Source organism: Macaca mulatta, chromosome 4, assembly GCF_049350105.2.
Source record: "Macaca mulatta isolate MMU2019108-1 chromosome 4, T2T-MMU8v2.0, whole genome shotgun sequence".
Classification (NCBI taxonomy): Eukaryota; Metazoa; Chordata; class Mammalia; order Primates; family Cercopithecidae; genus Macaca; species Macaca mulatta.
Genome location: NC_133409.1, coordinates 70,679,688 through 70,707,328, shown reverse-complemented (window position 1 = coordinate 70,707,328; position 27,641 = coordinate 70,679,688). Strand labels below are relative to the sequence as shown.

At 38.7% G+C, this 27,641-nt stretch overlaps 1 protein-coding gene and 1 long non-coding RNA gene across 24 annotated transcripts in view; one reads left to right on the top strand and one right to left on the bottom strand.

Annotated features, from left to right (window-relative positions):
* The window catches only part of ESR1 (estrogen receptor 1), a 436,798-nt gene that overhangs the window by 122,298 nt on the left and 286,859 nt on the right, over positions 1-27,641 (bottom strand). The gene's annotated exons all lie outside the window — the stretch shown is intronic.
* On the top strand, positions 8,461-26,136 carry LOC144340302 (uncharacterized). Its single transcript, XR_013416252.1, has 3 exons — positions 8,461-8,577; positions 19,398-19,494; positions 26,015-26,136. It is a non-coding gene; the product is annotated as an uncharacterized LOC144340302 (long non-coding RNA).

Genomic DNA, 27,641 nt, shown 5'->3' with positions numbered 1-27,641 from the left:
AGCCATTTTAAAACTTCAGATGGGCCAGGCGCAGTGGCTCACGCCTGTAATCCCAGCACTTTGGGAGGCCAAGACGGATGGATCACAAGGTCAGGAGTTTGAGACCAAACTAGCCAATATGCTGAAACCCTCTCGCTACTAAAAATACAAAAAGTATCTGGGTGTGGTGGCACGCGCCTGTAGTCCCAGCTGCTTGGGAGGCTGAGGCAAGAGAATCGCTTGAACCCAGGAGACAGAGGTTGCAATGAGCCGAGATCTTGCCACTGCACTCCAGCCTGGGTGACAGAGTGAGACTCTGTCTCAAAAAGAAAAACAAACTTCAGATGGCTCTGGTTTGCAAACTTCATCTATCTGAACTTCTTTTGGGAAAGGTAACCTAGACATGCTACATGACGCAGATGACTGATCTAATCCAGTCCTTAAGGGCTACTCCAAGCGAAAAGAATGCAGTGGTAGTTAACAACCAATGAGTCGTGTATCTTTTAGTCACCTATGCAGAAAAGAAAGTTTTAGATTTTTGTTTAAACAAACAAATAAGAAATGCCTCCTATTTAGGAAAAAACTTATGTTGTTTCCTTTATTGCTTCTCCCCCTCCTAAAATCCAGAAATTGTCCTTGAACAGACGCCAGACACTGAAAATTACTCAAAGCATTATAGTGACACATCAAAGAGAGAAGAGACTAGGAAATTAATTGCAACAATTTTTTGGACACTCTAACAAGCGCTTTAACTGGTGTGTAGGAGTGTCAAAATCCAAGAATGCAAACAGGGAGGACTTTAAAGAAGAATACGAATTGGAATGTAGCTGACCATTTGAATTTATTTTCTTTTCTGGTAAAATTAGTAAGTAACATGTTCCAAGAAAACCCATCACTTACCAGCCAACGAAACGGCTAATTTTTCCCTAAGAACCTTTTTGAAAAAGTGACAGCTAGAAGTACACTGTTTGTCTAAATCTTTCAACCTCAGGCAAGCAAATATGTAATGAAATGTCTTGTCATTAAAAAAAAAAAAAATACATGCAGATAGCTAGGCAATAGCATCATGCAATTTGGAAAATCTGTCCTGATTATTTTTAAGGTTCTTAATGACCACTCTGTAACAAAACAAAGTATTTCTTATTGAAAAACCATCAGCAAACAAAGACTCTGCTTGTTGAGATTACAGCAGTAAAAGCTCATTAAATTTTAATCTATGTGCAATTTGGTATTTACAAAGCAAACGTGTCTAAGATTTATGTTCCACTATCTAAGAAAAAGAGATTAATTTTTTTTAAAAAAAGCAACATTGCAAACATTTCTGAAAAGGAGGAATATTTACCCAGGTTAGAAGAGATTATTTTCAAGAACTTTAGAAGAATTATAGATAATTAATTTTTAATTGCCAATCATTCTTATCTATTCATTAAAGCAGGTTCCACACTCTGCCTTCCTAATTTGAGTTACTGTACATTCTCAAAAGTAAATTAAAATATGATTTTATGTGATTGTATTTCTTCAGAGGTCACAGTTTTACAGCATTAAAATAAGGGCATAACTCTTATGGTTATGAGACTAGTCATTTATTTTACTGAGTTTAAAAAAAAACATATCAAGTCATCAATAAAGTAATAAAGGAGGAAATGTGTATTTAATGCTCATTTTCTCCTAAAATCATCTTAGGATAAATAGCCACTTTGAATCCTTTAAACCAATTTCGTTCTTAAAAAAAAAAAAAGTAACTTTGTTCTCTACCTGTTCTGGAAGACGGGCTTTTGCTACAAAAGTTGTATTTATAATTGCTATCAGCTGGAATGTGTTCCCCCCCAAATTTATCTGTTGAAACTCTAGCCCCAAGTGGCTCAAAATGGGACCGTATTTGGAGATAGAACCTTTAAGAGGTATACAAGTTAAGTTAAAATGAGGTCATTAGGTGGACTCTAATTCTAATCTAACTGATGTCCTTGAAAGAAGAAAACATTTGGACACAAAAAAGACACCAGAGATGCAAGATGCATACGGCACTTCATCCTCCTCCTCCCAACTTACATACTATTATTGCTTCGTATTTTAGTTCTGCCTAATCATTTAACCTTCAAATTAGATAGTATCATTGCTTCATTGGTTATTCTTGTTTTTATTTCCTCACATATTTCTCAATATTTGACTTACCATTCTTTCTTGCATATCAGACATTCTTTCTAGAAACCTAAACTACATCCTCCAAAAGTTTCTTTAGTGATATTTGTTAGAAGAGATGGTTTTCATTGGATGTCATATACCACCCTCTTTTTTGAAATGTGATTTTACAATGTACACTATTTTAAGTTGAAAATTATATTCTCCCAACATACTGAAGGTGCACCACTGGCTTCTCATTTTCAGCTGGCATTGAGAACTCAGTCATCTGCTTGCCTCTTTGACTGTGACAGACTTTTTCTCTCTGGCTGCATTTTCAAGATAAGCTCTTCATCTCTTACGCTCTGCCAGTGCACAAAGATGGATCTTGTTGTGAATTTCTTTTTACTTTTTCTTGCAAATTGTAGGTTTCTGAATCTGAGGATTGGTGTCTTTCAATACTTCTGGAAGATTCTCAGCCACTACATTTTTTGAATTTTGTGTTTTTTCTTTCTCTTAACTATCTCCTCTTTAACTCCAGTTAGAATTTATTACACCTTCATACACTGTTCTCCATGTCTTTTAATGTTCATATTGACCATCTCTTTATCTCCCTAAGCTTAATTCTGGACCTATTCTTTGGATATATTTTTCATTTGACTAAATCTTTCTTCTGCTATATCCATTCTAGTAATTAACCCACCTAATAATTTTTTCACTATAATTATTATACTTTTTTATTTCCAGAAGCCCTCTATTGGGTTTTATTTTCAAATCTGCTTGGTCATTTTTTCAGCTGTTGACTTTGTGCATTTCAAGCACCCTTCTACATCTTAAACATATTTCACATACAACTTTTGTATAATGTATTTAAATCAAACTGTGAAGCCTCTGAGTCTGATCCATTTTATTTAATTTTTAAGTTTGGTAGGTATGAGTCTGATTCTATTCTCCCTCTCTTTCCTTGGTTTTTTTTTTTTTTTCTCTTTTTTTTTTTTTTTCCTGCTGTCTCACTCATGGTGGTTATTTTCGGAAGGGTCAGATGTTTTGTGATTTCTAAGGGTTGGTGCATATACTTGAAATTCTATTCCCCAGTAAAGATTTGTGTTTCCTCTTCCCAGTCCTCCGCAGTCACTTTTTTTTTTTTTTTTTCTCCCTGAGATGGAGTCTCACTCTGTTGCCCAGGCTAGAATGCAGTCGCGCAATTTTGGCTCACTGCAACCTCCGCCTCCTGGGTTCAAGCAATTCTTGTGCCTCAGCCTTCCAAGTAGCTGGGATTACAGGCACCCACCACCACTCTTGGCTAATTTTTATAGTTTTAGTAGATATAGGGTTTCACCATGTTGGCCAGGCTGGTCTCGAACTCCTGACCTCAGGTGATCCACCTGCCTCGGCCTCCCAAAGTACTGGGATTACAGGGGTGAGCCACTGCTTCTGGCTTTGCAGTCACTATTAGCCTGGGTCCACATTAAAGCACAAAATCTGGCTGTGGATTTTTTTTTTTTTCCCACTACACAGATAGCACCCATCCTAGCTGAAACATCTCATGAGGGCTAGCTTGTGGTTAACATTTCTCTAGGAAACTGTTTTCCTTTCCTCTACCCAGAGCCAAAGTTGTACGAGACAAGTGTTGTTACCGTTCCTTTCTGCACAGAGTTCATTTCTCAGTCACCCCAATGTCGCCATGGGTTTACCATTCAGAACCTCAGATTTCTGTGGGAATCTTTGACTGGACTACGTGCCAGTCAAAATGGAAACTTAAGGCCATCCAGTGTCATAAATATCTTCAGGCTCGCTTACCTCCTAGGATTCTGCCTTCACTTATTTTAACTCCACAATGGCATACTTTCTTGCCAGCTCAGTAACACATTTCCAAAGATATGTTTCAACATATAACCTGGTACTTACAGTTGTTTTCAGTGGGTTTTCCAGGGCATCTAGCCACCATACGTCCAACAAAAGAAGTCTCTAAATAAATTCTTGAAGTCTTCAAAAACCTCAGTTTAAAACTCCCTTACTATATTTAGTGGTAGATTTATTTTTTTAACTATATATTTTTATATTTACATATATTTCACACATATAGATGTATAGCAAATCTGTGAGTGCTAAAAGGGAGAGCATTATCAAAACTCTTTACTGCTAAGGGCATACCCAAGTAGAGAGGAAAACATTGCATAAAAGGTTAAATATTTAAGACATTAGGTCTTAAATAAACATAATTTAATCTCTATCAGTGGTTAAAGTTTTTTGAATTCTTATTAATTCTATGTTCTGTTTGTCTAAATAAGACAAATAATAACAAACAGCAAGAGAATTACAACTCTTATGATATTTCTCCATTAACCCATATCAGAACATATGAAATATTAATACTATTCTGATGAGATACTTCAGTGTACTTTCCAGACACTTAGAACCTCTAAAACCAAAAAAGTTTTATAGGCATGGTGTGAAAGCAAGCAGTTAAGTCAATTTGCTGCAAAAAAAAAAAAAAAAAAATAGTGAAATATCTGGCTTAGTGTTGTGTTAAATGCTCCCTCCCCACCAAAAGGTAACCAGAAGATGGATTCATTATTTTATTATTCAGTTAATATGGATAGTAGCTGAACTCAGCCCAAATCTCACATAAACAGAATAGAATCTCAGAGTCTTGGGTGAAAACAAGCTAACTCACGATGGTATCAAATAACAATCACACTTTTGTAGGCTATCCTCTTCTTCCCTGTTCTTCCGAGATTTGTTTTTTAATGAAAGAATAAAGCTTATTTTATTGAGCATTAAAAAAAAAACGGTCGAGCACGGTGGCTCATGCCTGTAATCCCAGCACTTTGGGAGGCCGAGGCAGGTGGATCACGAGGTCAGGAGATCACAACCATCCTGGCTAACACGGTGAAACCCCGTCTCTACTAAAAATACAAAAAAATTAGCCGGGTGTGGTGGCGGGTGCCTGTAATCCCAGCTACTCGGGAGGCTGAGGCAGGAGAATGGTGTGAACCCGGGAGGTGGAGCTTGCAGTGAACCAAGATCACGCCACTGCACTCCAGCCTGGGTGACAGAGCAAGACTCCTTCTAAAAAAAAAAAAAAAAAAAAAAAAATCTTGAAAGAGATGAGAACCACTTACAGTTCTGGGGCTGGTAAAAATAATATACACCATTACACCATCACCATCTCTATCCTTGGAAAACAATGCTCTTTGAAATTAGTCAATGTAATATTATATATATGAAGCCAAGCTGTAGGAACAGCGGCCAGTGGGTGAACAGTAAGGTCAAGCACACTGCAGATATTTCACACTGCCTACTGAGTTAAGGAGAGGCTCCTTGATCTCTGCATTCACAGGGAATTGTTCAGAATGACCAGCATTTCTCTAAACTGTAGGTTTATAGATAGCGTATAATGACAGAGTATGAATACCAAGTTTGCTGGCTAATTCTATATGCCAACCTGGCTAGACCATGGTGCCTAGTTGTTGGTCAAACACTAGTCTAAATGTTGCTGTGAAAGTACTTTTTAAATATAATTAATGTTTACAATCAGTAGACTTCAAGCAAAACAGATTATTCTCCATAATGTGTGTAGTCCTCATCCAATCAATCGAAAGCTTTAAGAATAAAGACTGAGGTTTCCCTAAGAAGAAGGAATTCTGCCTTGAGACTGTAGCACAGAAATCCTGCCTGAGCTTCCGGACAGTCAGCCTGCCCTACAGATTTCAGACTAGCCAATGACCACAATGGCATGGGTCAATTCCTTCCAAATAAATCTCTTTTTGTCTCGATAGATTGATTGATAGATCAATCAATTGATCCTACTGGTTCTGTTTCTCCAGAGAACCCTAACTACTACATCAAATTGATATAGAATTTTATTAGGAAAAAAATAAGCTAAGGGAAAAAAATAGTGAGGGGAGTTTACTAAGCACAATATTGTAAAGGGATTGCCTGAGTGAAAATGAGCAGTATTTAAAGTTGCCTCCATTCTTTTACTTTGTGTGAAGCACGGAGACAACCTTGTAGGAGATGTACGGCATTCCATCCTTAGAAGTGAGCTACTCATGTGTGGCCAGTGGTCAGGCCAAGGGGACTGAAGGGACTGAGAGAGAGGTGCCTCAAAACTGTGCCAGCCAGGTCAATCTTTAGCAAGATCTAGTTAAGTTCAGATCATAAATTTGAATTGTACAGTAACATCCCAGCCTCACGGCTACCGCATTTCCACCCAGTCTGAGTGATCTAGGAATATTTCAGGTGAAAAGAGTTTCATCTTGCTCAGCAAAGCAAAGGAAAGAGAAAAAATAGCTGACTTCCGCTGTGTAGTAGGGATGGGCCAAAATGCAGGAACAACAGCTCAAGCACGTAGAAAAGACTAGTGATGCTAGGCAGAGACAGAGCAAGTCAGAGAGGGAGCAAAATAGTGAAGATGGCTTTGGGGATCAACACCATCAAAAACCTGTTATAGTTTCAAGAATTTCACTGCTTGCCTTAAAATGTTTTATTTCACATAAGAAAAAAAAAAAAGACTAAGATGTATCCAAATGGCAGACTTATAATAAACATTTGTATGGTGTTTATAGTTTATAAAGCACATTCATATAGGCTTTTATCCTCACAGCAATCTCTAAGGTTGGGAGGGCAAGTCCTAGTATTATTCCTCTTTCACAGGTTGGAAAGCTGAGGCCCAGTTTTAACGTAATTTGGCATGGAATGGAGTTGGAATGTGAACCCAGATTTCTGATTGTAAGTCCTAGGCTCTTTCCTCTCAGGTCAGTATCACTATGATCTGTATAGGAGATCACGGATCCTGTAATCAGACCACGTGTTTCAATATATTGGTGACATGTGACCTCTGGCAGCCTCTGTAAGCTGGCTGTGACTTCGTTCCTTCCTCAGCAATAAACGAAGATAATAACAATATTTGCTTGATAAATCATAGAAAACATGTAAAGTGCTTAGCCCAGTGCCTGACACACAATACTCGAGAAGAGTTAGCACCACTCTTAACTCAATGATTAAATTAGATCGTTGTATCATCAGTGTGGTCATTTCCTGTTCAGTATATTTCAGAAATATATAGAAAACACAGAATCAAATGTAGTAGCATCTAATAGGCATAGCACATTTTGTTTTTGCTTTAAATCAGGGGTTGAAAAACTACAGCCCTGGCTGACCCCTCATTTTTAAATAAAGTTTTATCAGAACACAGCCATGCACATTCATTTACATATCAAATATGGCTGCTTTTGTGAGACCAAATACTCACAAAGGCTAAAATACTAACTACCTGGCCTTTACAGAAAAAGTTTATCAACTTCTGCTCTAAATCAATGATGAAAACTGAAAAACAACCCTTTTAGGTACCTGACATGAAGTAATAGCAATAACAGGGGCAGGAAGGGCCTCTGAGTCTGAATTATAAAAGCTGGGAAGCTATATTTTGCCAATCCTGCATCTATTCAGGAAGCATTTACTGAATGTCCACAGGACACAAATCTTCACTTTCTATCAAGGTGGCATTCATACTCATCGGCCCTTCTGTGAAATTGTGTTCTGCTTCTGGAAGCATTTGGAAAGTCGCGGTAACTTCTATAATGACTTTCTCAGTGCCTGCTGGAACACAAGAGGACAGAAAACGGGTAGACAGAGGTCCTGCAGAGGCTGGTGCTGGGAGCATAGTAGGCTCTCAGGAAATAACATCACTTTATAGCAGTGACAGCTTTGTGTTTCCAAAACACTCAGCCTGAGGAATTCCCTGGTATCTCCCAGAGTAAAATTGGTCACCTCTGCAGACTCTGTAGCACAGTTAGCCAAGTTATCAAAATAGGAGTAGACTGAACATCCAGTTGTATTCTTTAGCTTGTGTGCAATTCAGGAACAAATAAAGCAGCACACGCTTTGGAATGCAGACAGAACATAATGGCTCTACTATCTTCTACTATCTAGGTATTCTGGGCAAACTATTTAACCTGTCTAAGCCCACTTCCTCTTCACCAAAATGAAAATATATACCCACTACACAGAGCTGTTGTAAGGATTCAATGAGATAACCTTATGGTTGCTGTAATGATTAATATGGAATGTCAACTTGATTGGATTGAAGGATGCAAAGTATTGTTCCTGGGTGTATCTGTGAGGGTGTTGCCCAAGGAGATTAACATTTGAGTCAGTGAGCTGGGAGAGGCAGACCCACCCGCAATCTGGGTGGGCACCATCTAATCAGCTGCCAGCATGGCCAGGATAAAAGTAGGCAGAGGAACACGGAAGGATTAGACCGGTTTAGTCTTCTGGCCTCCATCTTTCTCCTGTGCTGGATGCTTCCTGCCCTCGAACTTCGGACTTGAAGTTCTTCAGCTTCGTGGACTCTTATACCACAGACTGAAGGCTGCACTGTCGGCTTCCCTACTTTCGAGGTTTCGGGACTCAGATTGGTTTCCTTGCTCTTCAGCTTGCAGATGGCCTATTGTGGGACCTCACCTTGTGATTCGTGTGAGTCAATACTTCTTAATAAACTCTCCTTTATATATATATATATTATCCTATTAGAGAGAGAGATATATATATCCTATTAGTTCTGTCCCTCTAGAGAACCCTAACTAATACAGGTGCCATTAACATCTACTTTTCCATGAAGACCATTCCACATATTTAAAAATTGTCATAATGGGATGCTGGATTTTGCCAAATGGCTTTTCTGCATCTATTGAGATGCTTATGTGATTTTTTAAAATTCTATTTATGTGGTGTATCACATTTATTGACTTGTGAAGGTTAAACCATCCCTGCATCACTGGTACAAAACCCCCCGAATAATGGCTGATTATCTTTTTGATATGCCATTGGATTCAGTTAGCTAGTATTTTGTTAAGGATTTTTGCATCTATATTTATCAGGGATATTGGGCTGTAGTTTCCTTTTTTGGTTATGTCCTTTCCTGATTTTGGTATTAGGGTGATACTGGCTTCATAAAATGATTTAGGGAGTATTACCTCTTTCTCTATCTTGTGCAATGGTTTCAATAGGATTGGTATCAATTTTTCTTTGAATGTCTGATAGAATTTAGCTGTGAATCTGTGTGGTCCTGGACTTTTTTTGTTGACAATTTTTTTATTACCATTTCAATCTTGCTACTTGCTATTGGTCAGTTCAGAGTTTCTAATTCTTCCTGGTTTAACCTAGGAGGGTTGTATATTTCCAGGAATTTACCCATCTCCTCTAAGCTTTCTAGTTTATGCGTGTAAAGATGTTCATAGTAGCTTCCAATGATCTTTGTTATTTCTGTGGTATTGGTTATAATAGCTCCTGTTTCGTTTCTCATTGAGCTTATTTGGATCTTCTCTCTTCCTAGTTAATTTCACTAGTGTTCCATCGATTTTATTTATCTTTTCAAAAAACCAGCTTTTTGTTTCATTCATCTTTGTATGTTTTTGTTGTTTGTTTCAATTTCATTTAGTTCTGCTCTGATCTTGGTTATGTCTTTCCTTCTGCTGGGTTTGGGTTTGATTTGTTCTTGTTTCCCTAGTTCTTTGAGGTGTGACCTTAGATTGTCTATTTCTGCTCTTTCAGACTTTTCGATGTAGGTATTTAATGCTATGAACTTGCCTCTTAGAACTGCTTTTGCTGTATCCCAGAAGTTTAGGTAAGTTGTATCGCTATTATCATTCAGTTCAAAGAATTTTTGAATTTCCATCCTGATATCATTGTTGACTTAATGATCATTCAGGAGCAGGCTGCTTCGTTTCCATAGTGCATGGTTTTGAGGGTTCTGGATGGAATTGGAGACCACTATTCTAAGTGAAGTAACTCGGGAATGAAAAACCATACCATATGTTCTCACTCATAAGTGGGAGCTAAGCTATAAGTATGTAAAGGCATAAGAATGATACAATGGACTTTGGGGACTCAGGAGAAAGGGAGGGAAAGGAGTGAGGGATAAAAAACTACAAACTGGATACAGTGTACACTGCTCATGTGATGGATGCACCAAAATCTCAGAATCACCACTAAAGAACTTATTCATGTAACCAAACACCACCTGTTCCTCAAACACGTATGGGAATAAAAAATAAATAAATAAGTAAAAATCCATTATCATTATGTCCCCCCAAGTCTCTACTAGCCAGGACAAGTAAATGGTAAAAGTTTAATACAAATGCAGCCAACAAGCATCTATTTATTATCTGTGGTGTATGAGGTGCTATGCTAGGCACTCATGGAGTACAAAAATGAATCAAATATGCCTACAGCCTGAAGGAAATCAGGCATGTCCACAAACAACTCCGGTATGGGTGAAATATAACAGAGTAAAGATACAAACAGCAAGATGAAATCAAAGGTTTTTATTGGGATAGAAGTGGAGAATGTCATAGACAAAATAGCATTTAAGCTTGGCCTTGCGGGATTTGAAACACAGAAATGGGCACTCTGAAGGGGAGAGAATGAGGTGGGGAAAGGCACAGAAGAGGTAAATGAGTGAATTCAACAGAATTGGAAGTTGTCTTGAACAGGAGTTTGGAGAGAGTGAGGAGAACAAAAAGCACTGTGCTAAACCGAGAAGAGGCTGACTGCTCTGCTGAAAAGCAGAGGCTTTGTTTCAAGCACAGGAGTCCTGGTCAGCTGTCTGGTGTTCCCCCATGTAATCTGTTATTAACAATGAAGTGTGAATAATTCCCTGCACAGCATAAATTAGAGGAGATTCAAGGTACTCTGTGCCATAGCATTTCTTTAGTTAACTGAGATCTGTCCTCAAATGGCGAAGTTCCATAAGCACTAGGGCCGTGACTACCCCATCACCAAGGTTACCTTCTGGAAGCCCAGGAAGACTCAACCTTGAAGGGATTTGCTTCCCTACCAATTTTTGTCTGTTCCCATAAAATTTGTATATGCTTGTGGGAGGGTTTCTCACCTGGAAGTTGCAACAGAAAGACAGAGATGCTGACTTGTATGCTACGACAGAAAGGCAGAGATGCTGAGGTCCTGGAGGAGAGGAACCTGTGACAGAAAGCACGCCTTCATTAACTGCTGTTTTCTACTAGCTGTACATCACTGGCCTTCCTTAACCTTATTTACTGAACGCTGAGCACTGTGCTAAGCAATTATGAGATCAAGGAATCATACGGGGATTCTATCTTGGAAAAGAGTCAGCTGCCATCATCATCAGAGCCACGGGAAGGGCCTTTCCAGGGCAGAGGGAAGAAAAAACGGGAAAGTGAAGCATCTAGAAGGCAGAATGTCAGCAAAGAGTCTTGTGCAAGAGTCCAGGACAGCTGGGAATGAACAACAGCAATATCACTAGAAAGGAGGGGACACACAAGGGAGGCAGCGAATAAGTTCATTTAAAATTAAAGAAAACAATTTGTTGTGTTTTAAAAGGAAAGCCAAGTGGAGAGAGAAACACACCACAAACAACAACAACAAAAGCATTGAATAGGATTGGAGATTTGGGGGAGACAATGAGTATAGTTGAATTTCATCAAGTTCCAGCATCCTGAAATGAAAAAATGTCTAAGGTGTTTATGGCTCACAATGGAAACAGGCTAAGCAAGCCAGCTAAAGCTGCCCCCACTGCTGTCTGCTACAAGAAGACAGGTAAGTGGGAGGGAAAAGTGCTTCCTGCTGACTCCATATTCTCTTCCTACTGTTGCCAAGGTTGCCTCCTGTTCAGATCCCCACCACAGCCACAGCACTGCACATGGAGAAGTTATGCCACCACCTGCCGCTGGCCCACTGTCTACTGGAATAATTGAAGGATGGGAGACATGGGGAAATGCCCTTGCATGTGTGTGCACACACACTCATTCCCACAAAGGGGCACTTGCTTGCTCTATATCTCAATGACTTATTTAGAAAAACATTTTACAGCATTTCAAAACACAGAACTCCATTTTGGTCTGCTACTTCCTTCTACATGAAAATAAAGGCCAATTTTTGATTATAGGGTTATAAAAGTTTGACTCTGGACCCAAGCACTAATATGGTATAATAATCAAGTTCATGAATCTATATAAATATACAATCTTTTAAAAAAATAAACCAATGGTGGGAAACGGAAGAGATGGATTGGCACAGAATTTAGAGCAGAGGGAACCACAACCCAACACATCAGAGATAACCAGGTTCTTCCTAGAAGCCAGAAGTTCATGAATGCAAAGAACCCTGGAGCAACTGTGTAGACAGTTTATTAATGCACTGCATTCAGAACAGCGTGGAGAACTGTGTCCTTCCCTACCACCCAATACTCCTGCCCTCCACTCAAAACCGAAGCTCTGCTTGCTAAAAGTGTGGGTGATCTGAGTGAGGAAGTTTCCTGCTGTGGGTTTTGAGGCCAGAGAGAGCTTAAGAACCTCCAGATCTTCACCACAGACAGAAAGAGGGATACAAATAAATCAAGATGGCAGCTCTGACCAGGACCTGGCACAGAGGAAGTCTTCTCCATTGACATGGTTTCAGTCCATGGCCCACATTGCTCCCACCAGCCTGAAAGAGTGCCTGCAAGAGGAAATGCTCCATCCACTGACCCGGAACCAGATCAGCTCGCCCAGTGTAGGGAGAAGCATGGCAAGGAAACTTATTCACATAACTGTAGTGGAGTCACCTTGACTCCCATTTGTAAATATGAACCCTACAAATAGACCACCATGGACCACTGGAAAATCGAGAGAAAGAAAGAGAGGACACAAGAGAACAAACATGATTAATATGTCATAAAAAATAAAATAGAGATCATTCTGGATATTAGCCATTTGTCAGATGGATAGATTGCAAAAATTTTCTCCCATTCTGTAGGTTGCCTGTTCACCCCGATGATAGTTTCTTTTGCTGTGCAGAAGCTCTTTAGTTTAATTAGATCCCATTTGTCAATTTTGACTTTTGTTGCCATTACTTTTTGGTGTTTTAGTCATGAAGTGTCTGCCCATGCCTATGTTCTGAATTGTACTGCCTAGGTTTTCTTCTAGGGTTTTTACGGTTTTAGGTCTTACATTTAAGTCTTTAATCCATCTTGAGTTGTATAACGTGTAAGGAAGGGGTCCAGTTTCAGTTTTCTGCATATGGCCAGTCAGTTTTCTAAAAACCATTTATTAAATAGGGAATCCTTTCCCCATTGTTTGTTTTTGTCAAGTTTGTCGAAGATCAGATGGTTGTAGATGTGTGGCATTATTTCTGAGGCCTCTGTTCTGTTCCATCAGTCTATGTATCTGTTTTGGTACTTAAACAAATTTACAAGAAAAAACAAACAAACAACCCCATCAAAAAGTGGGTGAAGTATATGAACAGACACTTCTCAAAAGAAGACATTTTTGTGGCCAAAAACATGTGAAAAAAAGCTGATCATCCCTGGTCATTAGAGAAATGCAAATCAAAACCACAATGACAAGCCATCTTACGCCAGTTAGAATGGCAATCACTAAAAAGTCAGCAAACAACAGATGCTGAGAGGATGTGGAGAAATAGGAATGCCTTTACACTGTTGACGGGAGTGTAAATTAGTTCAACCATTGTGGAAGACAGTGTGGCGATTCCTCAAGGATCTAGAACCAGAGATACAATTTGACCCAGCAATTCAATTACTGGGTATATACCCAAATAATTATAAATCATTCTACTATAAAGACACATGCACACGCATGTTTATTGTGGCACTATTCACAATAGTAAAGACTTGGAACCAACCCAAATGCCCATCAATGATAGGCTGGATAAAGAAAATGTGGCACATATACACAATGGAATACTATGCAGCCATAAAAAATGATGAGTTCATGTCCTTTCCAGGGACATGGATGAAGCTGGAAACCATCATTCTCAGCAAACTAACTCAGGAACAGAAAACCAAACACCACATGTTCTCACTCATAAGTGGGAGTTGAATAATGAGAACACATGGACACAGGGAGGGAAACATCACACACCGGGCCTGTCAAGGGGTGAGGGGCTAGGCGAGGGATAGCATTAGGAGAAATACCTAATGTAAATGATGGGTTTGTGGGTGCAGCAAACCACCATGGCACGTATATACCTATGTAACAAACCTGCATGTTCTGCACATGTATCCCAGAAGTTAAAGTATAATTTAAAAAAAAGAGATCATTCTGGCAGTAGAGTAGTTTTAAAATGTCCTTTTCCATCCTGAGCGATTGCAACAGCTTATTGCATCCATAAAACAGGAGAAAACCACAATGAAAAAGGAGGATGGTGGGAACAGATTCTTCCCCTTTCATAGCCTTTATTTTCCATCCCACTCTAAATAAGGGAATGTACAGCAGGATTGTCAATAGAGGTTTGAGCAATGATCACATGAAATAGGGATTTGCTTGTCTCACTACAGTGACAGCAAAGATGAAGCTGGAACTTCATTTAGAAGTGAGGCATAGAACAAAAGAGAAGAAGGGTTTCTGACGGAGGCAATAACTTCTGGGCATGGAGGCTTGAGGAGGACAGTAACAAAATGTTTGCCCATCGTGCCCTGCATTCAGAGTGTACTCCTAATCAGCTGTGGATAAGGGTGTGCTCTTTCTAAATATTGCAGAATATAAAAAGGTTTCAGGACAAAAGTACTATTAGCAAAATAGATTCTTAGAAATTAAAAATATGGTTGCAAAATTGAAAATTAAAAACTCACAGACTGAATAATAAAAAGGATATGACTGAAGATCTAGTAAGTGGTGTCTTATGTGTAAGAGAATTCTAAACATGGCAGAAAAAGAAAACAAAGAGAAAAATGTGGGATAATCTAAAAGACATGATAGATAATGGGAATTCTATATCTATCAGAAAGACATTCAAGGAGAAAATAGAGACAACAAAGGAGAAAAAGAAGCCAAAACATAACAAAAAATTTCACACAGCCCGAATAAAAGGAGACTTTAATTAAAAAGCCTATTGAGGATCTACAGGATTCAATGAAAGAAGCCCTAACACCTAGAGACATGATAGAGAAGGTTCATCATTCGGAAGATAAGTAATATTTTCCCAGAAGAAAATGCCAAGCGATATGAAAGAAATAAGAGTGAGACTGACACCAGAATTTCTCATTAGCAGCAATAGATTTTAGAATATATAATGGGGCAGTATCTTCAAAGCCATGAGGGGGAAAGAATTTGAAAGTAGAATTTGACACTCTGTCATACTATTAGCAAATGTGAAAGCAAATTTTTTGTGTACAAGAGAGTTCAGACAGTACATATTCATTCTGAAAAACTACTCGAGGATATACTGCAATCAAAAGAAAAGGAATCCAAGAAAGATGAGGTAAGGCATAGAAAAGGACTGCTGAGTTTGATCCAGAAGGAATGATCTGTATGCTTAGTAAATTCCTCCTTGAGCTTCACTGTGTGATAACAGTAACTAATATTTACATAATAATGTTGTGAATGCTAGTTGTATAATCAAATTTTACATAAATATGAAACAAATTTTATAACCACAGAACAGTAGCTATTATAAACCTTACCAACCTAAAAGCAATCATTTAACCAAAAAGGGGAGAATGGGTAGGGGAAAAGAACGGGAAAGAAAGGTAAATGTGCAAATTATTTCATCTCTCATCACAAGTCACCAATAGATATGTCTAAAGTTGGTAAGTCAAAAATATAGGTTTATTATAGATATATTATAAATATAGGTATATTATAAATATAGGCATATTATTTAACAGTGGGTGAACTGAAAAACTATAATCAAAATCATTAAGTAGGTAGAGGGTAGGAAAGTGAAAGGGAAGCTGTATATACTAAATTCCTTACTCACAATATTTGGAAGGCAATAAAATGATCTAAACTTCAGGGATGTATTATATAATGTTCTAAGGATAACCCTTTAGGTAATGAGACCGAGTGGATGAGAAGAGAGACTTGTACTTTTTCTATATATCCTTCCACATGAAATTTTTTTACCATTTGTACTCATTTATGTAATTCCAAAGCTAGACAAATATATTCAAAGAAATAAGCAAATAAGTAACTTATACACATATGTATATAACAATAAATATGTTTAAAAACTATAGCAGATTTGAAACATCCTTAGAGATATATACCATGGTTTGGAAAGACAGTCACTGCATATGAACTGAAAAATAGCGAGTTTTGGATCAGATGATACATGATCGCAACTGGGTAAAAACAAATTATGTGTATATGCGTATGAACATGCCTAGAAAATATCTGGAAGCAGATTCACAAAACTGTTTAACAATGTTCACCTACTAAGAAGTGGTTTTAGAGGAGTTGAGCATCATAGCTTTTGCCTCTTAATATATAAACTTCTTTATCATTTCCATGTTTTTCAACAAGCCCGTATATATCGCGTGATTAAGAAAATAGGGGCCGGGCGCGGTGGCTCACGCCTGTAATCCCAGCACTTTGCAAGGCTGAGGTGGGAGGATCAGGAGGTCAGGAGATCGAGATCATCCTGGCTAACATGGTGAAACCCTGTCTCTACTAAAAATACAAAAAAATTAGCCGGGCGTGGTGGGGAGGCGCCTGTAGTCAGTCCCAGCTACTCGGGAGGCTGAGGCAGGAGAATGGCGTGAACCCGGGAGGCGGAACTTGCAGTGAGCCAAGATCGGGTCACTGCACTCCAGCCTGGGCCACAGAGCCATCTCAAAAAACAAAAAACAAAAAAAAAAAAAAAAGGAAAGAAAATAGGGAAGTGAAATTTTCTCTGTTTGCTGATGACATATATACAGAAAGCACCAAAAATTTCATCTAAAAACTGATAAACAAATGTGGTAAATTTGCAGGATACAAAATCAACATGCAAAAATCAGTAGCTTTTCTATATAATAATAAAGAATTATCCAAAAAGGAAATTGAGAAAACAATTCCATTTACAATACCAAAACAGCAAAATACTTGGGGTAAATATAACCAAGGAGGTGAAACACCTGACTACCAAAAACTACAGAACACAGATAAAAGAAATGGAGGAAAACACAAATAAATGAAAAAAGTATACCTCTTCATGGAGTGGAAAAATTAATATTGTTAAAAAATCTATGCTATCCAAAGTGATCTACAGATTCAAGGCACTGCCTATCAAAATTCCAATGCCATTTTTCACAGAAATAGAAAAAATAATCTTTAAATCTGTATGGAACCAAAAAGACCCCAATTAACCAAAACAATCTTGAGCAAAAAGAACAAAGCTAGAGGCATCAAACTCTCTGATTTCAAGATATATTATAAAGCTACTGTAATCAAAGCAGTATGATACAGGCATAAAAACAGACACATAAATTAATGGAACAGAATAGAAGGCCCAGAAATAAACCCACATATGTAAGATCAATTTATTTATAACAAAAGTGCCAAGAATACACAATAGGGAAAGGACAGCCTCTTTAATAAATGGTGTTGGGAAAACTGGATATCCACGTATAAAAAAATGGAAGTGACACTTATGCCATATTAAAAATCCACTCAAAATGGATTAAAATTTTTAAAAAATAGCTGAAACTATATAACTACTAGAAGAAAATATAGGAGAAATGCTCGATGACATTGGTTTGGGAAATGAGTTTTTTGGATACAATCTTGAATGCACAGGCAACAAAAGCAAAAATAGTTTGATAGCATGAAACCAAAAAGCTTTCTGCACAGCAAAGTAAACAATTGACAAAGTGAAAAGACAACCCACAGAGTGGGGGAAAATATTTGCAACCATAAATCTAATAAGGGGTTAATATTCAAAATATATAAGGAATTCAAACAATTCAAAAGGAAGAAAACAAATAAGCTAATCAAAAATGGCCAAAGGACATGAATATCTGGAGTTTGATTTTCTTGAGAAAGATAATCTAAGGAGTTTCACACTTTGGAATACCAGCTGTGGTGAGGGTGGGTGAAGTCCCAGGACTGAAAACAAGCGACTACTAAGCTACTAAGTCTGCATTCTGAATGGTGGGATCACTCTTACCCACATTGTAACTTTCATGAAACAGACAACCAAGCTTTTACCCCCTGGAAAGAGACTGAAAAATTATAGATCTGGAGAAATCAATCCATTACAGAGAAAACATTGCAATGAAGCTCATTAATCCAAACACTCTGTTCAAGGAGCACACAGGGCTCCAATTAACATTTTTAGTTCCTTATGTAGAAAACGAATGGATGGTCAAATATTTATGACAAGCCTTCAAAATCAAGAGCAAGAGCAAAGGAAGGCAGGGAGGGAGGAAGGAAGGCAGGAATGGAGGAAGTCTAGAGAGAAGAGATAATTCGGGGACCAGAAAAAGTGTTTTTTAAAAAGCCTATAATGAATATCCTCAGAGAAATAAGGGAGCACTGTAACAACGAACCCAAATCTATGCAAATATATATATTTTCATTATTCATTTTATATATATTTATAAGAAACATTTAGAGGACAAAAAATATCTCTTGAAAATTAAAAACAGGACGGGCACAATTTTTAAAAATTCATTAGAACAACTGGAAGACAAAGTTGAAGAAATCTTTAAAAATAGTCCTGCCTACCCCTATCCCATAAAAGAAAACCAACTTGAAAGGGTCCATTAAGTATGTGCCCAGCATAATAAATGAAAAAGAGCACATGATTATGCAATTTCAGAACACCAAAATCAAAGAGCCACAAGGCTTGGGTGAGGTAGGAGGCTGTGGTAAGAAGCCACATACTTTTGTTTGTTTGGTTGGTTTGGTTTGGTTTTTCCCTTGGTCGTGGTTGTGGTTTGTAAGGGAAAGAAAACTCTATCACTATTTAATTTGTTGCCGGATTGCTGTAGTAAAAGATCCCATTTGAAAAGGAATGACATCAACCAGGGGCCCAACACTACATCCGGGATACATGTAGATGGCTGAGGTCAACACCCAAACAGGCAAGTGAGGGATGGCAGAGTGGAAACCCCATTTCAGGGTGCTGCCATGGTCCTCTCAGGGAACAGGGGGCAGAACTGGGATGGCTTAGGTAACCCACTTGGGTTTGAAGAAACCACAAAAATTCTTCCATCTGAGCCTCCTAAAGGGCCTCAGGATAAGAATAAAGGGAAAGCAGGTCTCTGGCAGTACTCCAAACACACCTAGGTGCATGTTTCAATACATCTATGCAGAACCCAACCTCAGAGACTCCCTTGAAGCAGCAGAATGCCTAGAAGATTCCAGAAGCTCTTGAGCCTAAATAAGAGACAAGCAATATACTAGTGGATCCTACTCCCTTTTCACTGTCCCCTACCCACTCAACATCTGCTCCCTCCTCACCTCCATTGCTTTCCACGGTCATTCATTAGCATCACTGCCTCACACACAGTTTCCACTTCCTGGTCCCTTTCTTGACTTATCATACTCATTTTTCAGAACTGCTGCCTTGTCAGATTCAACTGTCTGCCAGCCGCCCATGCAGATGATCCGACTGAAGAAGAATCCACAACTACACCTCACAACCCAACACCAGGTAGGCTAGTAACACAGCTCAGCAGCCATGTTATTTACTTTCCCTCCCTATTCTATTTACTTTCCCTCTCTCCTAAAAGACTGCTGCAACTACTCTTGCCACTTTGACCTCTCACACTGTCTGCCCCACATTCACTCTCAGCTGATGAACTTGCTCCGAATTCCCTGAAGAATCGAGGCTGTCAAAAGACAACATCCACAGAACCACATGTGCCCAGAGCAGCCCACTCTCCCTTCCTTCCTGTCCTCCTCTGTGAAGACATTCCCTCCTCCAGTGCACAGGGTTCCACCGTCCTATCTATGTGATGGCATCCCAGTAGCCATTCCCCATCTCCCTCCTTTGAAAGAGCTGCTTATACGGAAGGATGTTTCCAATACCTTCCGTCCCATTTTCTCATGAACTCATTCCAAGTATACCTCCACCCCCTCCCTCTATCACGGCTGCTGTTGACAAGATGGAAAATTATCAATTCTCACCCTACTTGACCCAATAGCAGCATTTGATACAGCTGATCACTTTTTCATTTTACACCATCTTCATTTGTCTTTCATGATGCCACAGTGAGATGGACTCCATTTCAATCTCCTTTGCTGGTTCCCTCTCTTTTTTCTGAGTGTTCCAAGGCTCAACCTTTGGTCTCCTTCCCTTTCCTTTTCACACTCACTACTGTGCTAATCTCATTCATCATCTCCATGCTGAGGACCCATAACATTATATCAAGTCCAGACTCTCTACCAAACTCCAGACATCTCCACTCAGATGGTCTAAAAACATCTCAAATTCAACATAGCCAACACTGAACTGATTTCCCTCCTCAAAAACTTATTCCACCTGTAGACTTCCCCATATCAGTTGTTGACTCAACTTTATCATTGATCAGGACAAAATAATCATCCATAACTGAATTCCTTCTCTCACTTACTACACCCAGACCATTGGGAAAATCCTGTCAGTTCTACCTCAAGATATATTTGAAACATGATCACTCCTCACCGTGTCTTCATTTCCACCCTTGTCAGAGTCACCATCGGTCTTCATTTCTCACCTAGATTGCTGGAACCTGTCCTACCTGCTCTCCCTGGCTCAATCTTTGGCTCCCTTTGGATGTCTTCTTAACCCAGCAGACAAAGAGAACACTTGTGACAAGTCAGATCGTGCTCTCAAAGTCCTGCAATGAGTTCTCATTTCCTTCAGAATAAAAGCCAAAATCTTAGTTGCCACAGGGACCCCCTTACTTTCCTGATCACATTTTCTCCCACTCCTGCTTCACTCTGCTCTAGCCACATTGGTCTTCTTCCTGTTTCTAGAATATTCCAGAACTGCTCTTGCTGTCAGGACTCTGCACTTGCTGGGTCATTTGCCCGGAATGCTGTTCCCTCCACATGGCTAACTTTCTCACCTCCTCCTTCAGGTGTTGCTCAAAGGATCTCTCAATGAGGCTTACTCTAACCTGACCCTCACCCTGCTCTGGCACTCCTAAACTGCTATCTCCAGCTCTTGTTTTCTTTTGTCCACAGTTCTTGTCAACTTTCAAAAATAGATAATTAAGTTGTCCACCATGTTTGCTTTCTTTCTGTCTCCCCCACTAGAACGTTAAGCACCAGTGAGGCAGGGCTTGGTGTATCCCAAAAACCAGAACACTGCTGGGCTCATAGCCTGTCCGGTGAAAAGTGCCGAATGAACAAAGTAATCAATGAACCTGGAGCTGCCATTTCCAACCAGACTATGGACACATTAAAGCAGTTTTTCTCTAAGCTTTTTTAAGTGTGGAGATTCCATTTGATTAATAAAATCTGAAGACCTACCCCTAATACCAGTATGTTTCAGGTACTGTTCTAGGAACAAAATGGATTAAAATTTCTGCCCTCATAGAACTTACATTTTATTGGCTCCATGGATTTATAAACATTTGAACACATAGTACATACATGTGTAAAACATATTATTTAATGTTTGGTGATCATATAGAGTAGTGAACATCTTACTTTAATGCATGCATTCTCAACAGGAGCAATTATTGTCTTTGATAGGACAAATGTTAGTTCTGGAGGTCAAGAAATCTTAAATATTACAGTGGCTTGTAGTCTCCCAAAGCTCAACCAACCTCAGTTTATTTTTGCTCTCACCAAATGCAGTTTGATACAAATTTTCTAATTTAAAAAAAAAAGAATTGAGACACCACAATAATGTGTCAGGCTTCCTGGGTTCATAGGTCTTAGCACCATCCATGCTCCAGAAAGACCCCCAGCTTGGCTGTGGAACCTCTAAGGTTTCAGGACTACAACCCCCTCAAAAGCTGATGGAGGTAGGAGCCTCCCACAGCACAGCGTTGGCACAGGGATGCTTCACTGAAATATAGGAATATAAAGATTAAGAAAAAGATGAGACTGGGGGCAAGGGAGAGACAAAGAAAAAGGCTGTGATTATTTATCCTAAGAAACTTTTTTAAAAAAGAAAAAATAAAAGCTCATGAGAAAATAAGCATTTGAGTCTGTTCATGGATAGAAAAAGATGTGTGCCGCACCAGTGATTCCTAACAATTAAGAACTTATGCTGTCACAAATGACTAAGTGATCTTTCACTAAGGTTGATTAATGACATGATTCAAACAAAGATGAAAGAGACAACCCAACCTCTACACCTGAGAAGGCAAGGGTTGAATAGGGGGCATTTCCTGCTAAATACTTAGTCTTGACATGGCCAGTTCACACATCAGGGAGTGTTTACACTTGCACACTTAGGTGGAGAGTTCTGGAGCTCGTCAGAGATGCCCATCCTGGCCTCCCAAGCCCTTCATCCCACTTTGCCCTCCTTGTTGATGGCAGCACCCCCTGCAGATGCATAGAACATCTCTCCGTAACCACACACACACACACACACACACACACACACACACACACACGGGAAGTTTTTCTCTTCCAATGGAAGCGGTAGAACTCGACTTCAAATTTATCATCTTTGAATCCCAAAGACGGGCAAAAGAGAAGTGATGCAAAAACTTCAGGTCATCAAAGCTGTTGGCTCGCAACCGGCACTGAGGCTGGGTTCTGAGGTACAGGGGAGTGATGCTTTCTGAAAACAGCTATTCAGTGTCTGTTCACCACTTGTACTCAAAACCACATTGTTCTCTCACGTACAGGTAATTTCCCTTCAATATAAGAACTGTTCTTAGAGGTAAATGAGTGTGTGCATTTTGACCTATAACATACATTTTTAGAAACATGCACACAGTACAATGTTATGTGCACAGAATCTCAACAGTCAAATTGTTTGAATGGCCAGAACTTTTCACAAAGCCACAAGATAACAATGAAATTCACAATGACCAACTGCCACATCCTGGAACACCTTCTGAATTACAAGATGAAGCAGCATTGTGCAATGGCCTTATGGGCGCACAGGAACCACACTGCCCAGAGCTCCACCTCTCTTTAGTCAAGCTACTTATCATCTCGATGCCTCTGTTTCTTTATCTGCAAAATGCCCACAAAAATAGTCCCTAACTCATAGGGATGTTGTGAAGATAATAAACACTCAATAAATGGTAGAGATTTTTTTTTCCCCCAAAAGAGCCTTAGTGTGAATTTTATATTACTGTGTTCTAATTCCTTTTCAAATTTATAATCTATCTATGGTATAAGTTGACACTCACCAAGTCAAAATATTCATTAAACAGGATACCTCATTCTAAAATTATGAAGTTTATTATTGTAGCAGAGACTGCTCTTTGCCCACCAAATATCCATTCAACTCTTTTTATTAAAAGAACTCATTTATTCCAGGTACAATGTGCACAGCTTAAAGACTGTATTTCCAGCATTCCTTTTAGACAGATGTATCTAAAGTTCTGACCAGTGGATATAACAGGAAGCACAGAGTGTGATGGCTGAAGCTCCAGTAGCCCCATTAGGCCAGGAGTCCACCTTGAGAATGGAAGCCTGTGCCAGGATAAGGGAACTGAAGGTCAGATGGGCTTGGGTCCCTTTGACTGTGGAGTTGCCATACCACTGGTAAAATATGTCTAGATTAATTTTATGTAAGGGAAAAAATAAACTGTGTCTTGGTTATGCCAAGGCTTTATCTTGAGGTTTTCTGTAATATGTGGTTGATTCAAATCCTAAAAGAGTCACATTTGAAATAGGATTTATTCTATAATAGATTCTATTTCTTACCTCTGTATTCTTGTACCTAATTCATTTAAGTATTTGCATGTATAAATACTTTAAGCTTGTAGGATAACTTAAAGCATTTAAATGTAGCCCCAAATCTAGTTAATATTAACTCCCAAAACTGGCAGGGGTCAATAGCTAGAATTTTTTTTTCTTAATTGTAACAACATGTAAAAACAAAACAATCAAATTTTAATCACTTTTGGTTAGTTGTAATAAGATTGTTAGAAAATAAAGGCATGAAAGCATGAAGGCAGATCACAAAACACATGTAAAAAGAAATACACAAGCTGAATGTTTAAAATGCTTTTTAGAAACTGGTTTCTATCCCAGTTTTGCAAAATTCCAGGTTCTCTCATGATTTTCTGTTCAGCTACGTAACAGTCTTAAAAACTTAGGCTCAAATTAATTATATTGAAATCCTCAAAACCACCAACAATGATAATAGCGAATATTTTTGAATCTTACTAGGGGACTGGGTTGCCCTATGGCAAAAGCTGTGTCCTTCAATGGCTGTAATATACAGACATGTATTTGTCACATGGAAGACAGAGAAAGGAGAAAGGTTTTTTTTTTTTTTTTTTTGGAAAAGAGCCAAATAATGATAAAATGATACAACTCTTTAAACATGCACAGTCACTTCTTTAGCCTATGCTAAGAGTTTCAATAAAAATGTCCTAGAATTCAAATTGTTTCCCTAATACTAAACTATTCTGTTATTAACCTTTCTCTACCTCAGTGGTGTCATCCATAAGTTGGCAATAAAATGGGGAAAATAAAAGCACTCGGCTGAGTTAATAGGGGTAAAATGCTTGAAACAGCACCTGGCACACAATTAGCTGCTATCTGCAACAGATAAATTAGTAAACTCTGCTCCATTTCTGCTCCTTCATGTGTGAAATGGGCAGATATTAATAACAGTATTCATATTCCTCATGAAATAACTGGTGCAGTAGAATGAAAGTTCCATGAAGGCAGAGATTTGGTCAATTTTGCTCTCTGGTGTATTTTCACACACAGAACTCAAAGAACTAAAAACAGAAGTACCATTCAACCAAGGAATCCCACTACTGGGTACATACTCAAAGGATTATATATCATTCTACCATAAAGACACATGCACGTGTATGTTCATTACAGCACTATTCACAATAGTAATGACATGGAAGCAACATAAATGTCCACCAATGGTAGACTGGAGGAAGAAAACGTGGTACATATACACCATGGAATACTCTGCAGCCATAAAGAGAAAGAAAGAGATCATGTCCTTTGCAGAAACATGGATGGAATTGGAGACCATTATCCTTAGCAAACTAACACAGAAGCAGAAAACCTGATAATGCATATTCTCACTTAGAAGTGGGAGCTAAATAATGAGAACACATGGGCAAAAAGAGGGGAGCAACAGACCCTGGGGCCTATATCAGGGAGGGTGAGAGGAGGAGAGGTTCAGAAAAAAAATACTGTTGGGTACTATGCTTAGTACCTGGGTGACAAATAATCTGTACGCCAAGCCCCAAGTCACGAGTTTGCCTATATAAAAAACTTGCACATGTACCCATGAATCTAAAATAAAAATTAAATATTTTTTAAAATAACAGTTCCTAGCACACAGGAGTTCATCAAAGAACTGTTAAATGAAATGAAACTGTTTGTACTATTATTATCAGATGCTGTCAGAGCCGCAAGTATCACCTATTTCTATTTATTTATTCTACCTTACTTCATTGGCTTATTGATTTATCTTCTTGCAATGTGTTTATATTCTTATCCAAGAATCAAATCTAAAGTTTTAGATAAGAGAAATCCCCTATGAATTTAATATTATTTTTATTCTATTTTTGCTATGAAATGTCTGTTTCTTTTTTATATATGCTACGAAAAGTCATATAACTTCATTTTGGTAAAATGTATATAACATAAGATTTACCATTTCAACCCTTTTTATGTATACAGTTTAATGGTAGTAAGTACATTCACACTGTTGCACAACCAACACCACTATCTAGCTCTAGAATATACCCTCTTTTTAAAAAATACCGCTTCTGTGATATGTGAAGTTTAGTTTATTAAAAGTAATCAAGGCAAAGCAAATAAAAAATTACTTAACTGGGCAATAATAACCATTTACCCATTTTGACAATCACTGTCATGCTAAAGATTCCGTCAAAGTGGTCTTGCTATTTGTTAGGCAAACAAATCTATTTAGGTAGATCTCTCTGATTTTACGAGATTGGGGCTACGTGTTTTGACATGTATATGTTAGATACCAATTGACTATTTGATTTTATTTGATTATACATCTACATATTTGTGAATCTTTTTAATTTGAAACCTCTCCTAACCAGGTTCAGTGGACCCTCCCACTTCCACAGACCCAGTGAAAAGGCAGCATTGGTCTGGATCGCGGTTCAGGGAGTTACAAGATCTACTTGGGAAGAGACAACATATTTTTCAGGCTATATCTCTGAATTGTAGACAGCAATAAAGAAAAAACCAAACCTGACTGTATTCCATTCTGCCTTATTGATGCAAAAAGAAAAACGCTGACAGATAGAACTTGAATGCATGTTTTGGAAGAAATTCTTCTATAGCTCAGGGCCTTGAATGAATTTTTATATTTAAACCATTCATCTACCTAGTTTTAAAATATGCATTTCAAATGCCATAAGCAAACATCTTGACCAGGTAAAAAGAACCAAATGTTATGATGTGCCATGTTATTCTATGAAGAGACACTTTTAACACCTCCAGAGAGGGAACTGCCCACCGTTTTATTGGGATCTGTATTTATGAAAGTCACATAATGAATACATGTAACACTACAAAAAGAAACTTTAATTCCCCCTAAGAAAAGGGTACTTCCATCGTTTTATTACATTTCCCCTTCATTTAGCAATCACACTTCTGCTTTTTCCTACTATTGTATTAGGGGCTCTGCTAGATGCAGCTAAGTGATGAATCCTAGACTAAAAGGACAAGGCCACTTGTTTTTAAAACTAAATCATGGTGAATTTGTCTCAAGAATTTTAAAACAGAACTTAGATTTTAACACGTCAAGCAATTTACTTACAAGGGAGAATGATCCTTAGAAGTACCCATTCGAAGTTGAGTAAACTGCATGGACCAGTTTAGTAACCAAGGCAACAGAATTGAAACCCTAAGATTCCCTGGAACTAGGGGTTCCCAATCAGGAATAGTTAATTTCGTCATGAATTAACATTCTATTTCAATGTGCAACCATGTTCTTGAGACAACCATGTTCTTGAGACAGGGGATTTAGTTCACGCTAGCAAGAAAAATGCCTAATGGGGGTAATTAAGAAAGGGCGGGGTAAGAGGAGAGAAGTAATAATTGTGCCAAAAATAAACAGTCAGTTTAGACTGTAGTCTAAAGTAAAGACAACCATGCAAATCTACAGGTTAGAGCTCTCTGGTTCCTGTGAAAGAAGGCAATAACATAAAAGTGGTATGAAACAAATTTCAAATATATTCAGTGAGCTTTCTCTAGGGAGTTATATAGGAAACAGGTGAATTCTTCTCTTTTAATTCTGCTCCACTGTAAGATTCCCTCCAAGGTCCTCACTGTATTCTTTTTTTTTTTAGGACGGAGTCTCACTCTGTCGCCCAGGCTGGAGTGCGGTGGCGCCATCTCAGCTCACTGCAAGCTCCGCCTCCCGGGTTCACGCCATTCTCCTGCCTCAGCCTCCCGAGTAGCTGGGACTACAGGCGCCTGCCACCACGCCTGGCTAATTTTTTGTATTTTTAGTAGAGACGGAGTTTCACCGTGTTGGCCAGGATGATCTTGATCTCTTGACCTTGTGATCCGCCCGCCTCTGCCTCCCAAAGTGCTGGGATTACAGGCGTGAGCCACCGCGCCCGGCCGGTCCTCACTGTTTTCTATTCTCTCACTCACTCACCTCTAATTAGAGGCCACACCTATTTTCTCCCCTTTTTGCAGTTCTCTGGTCTTCAA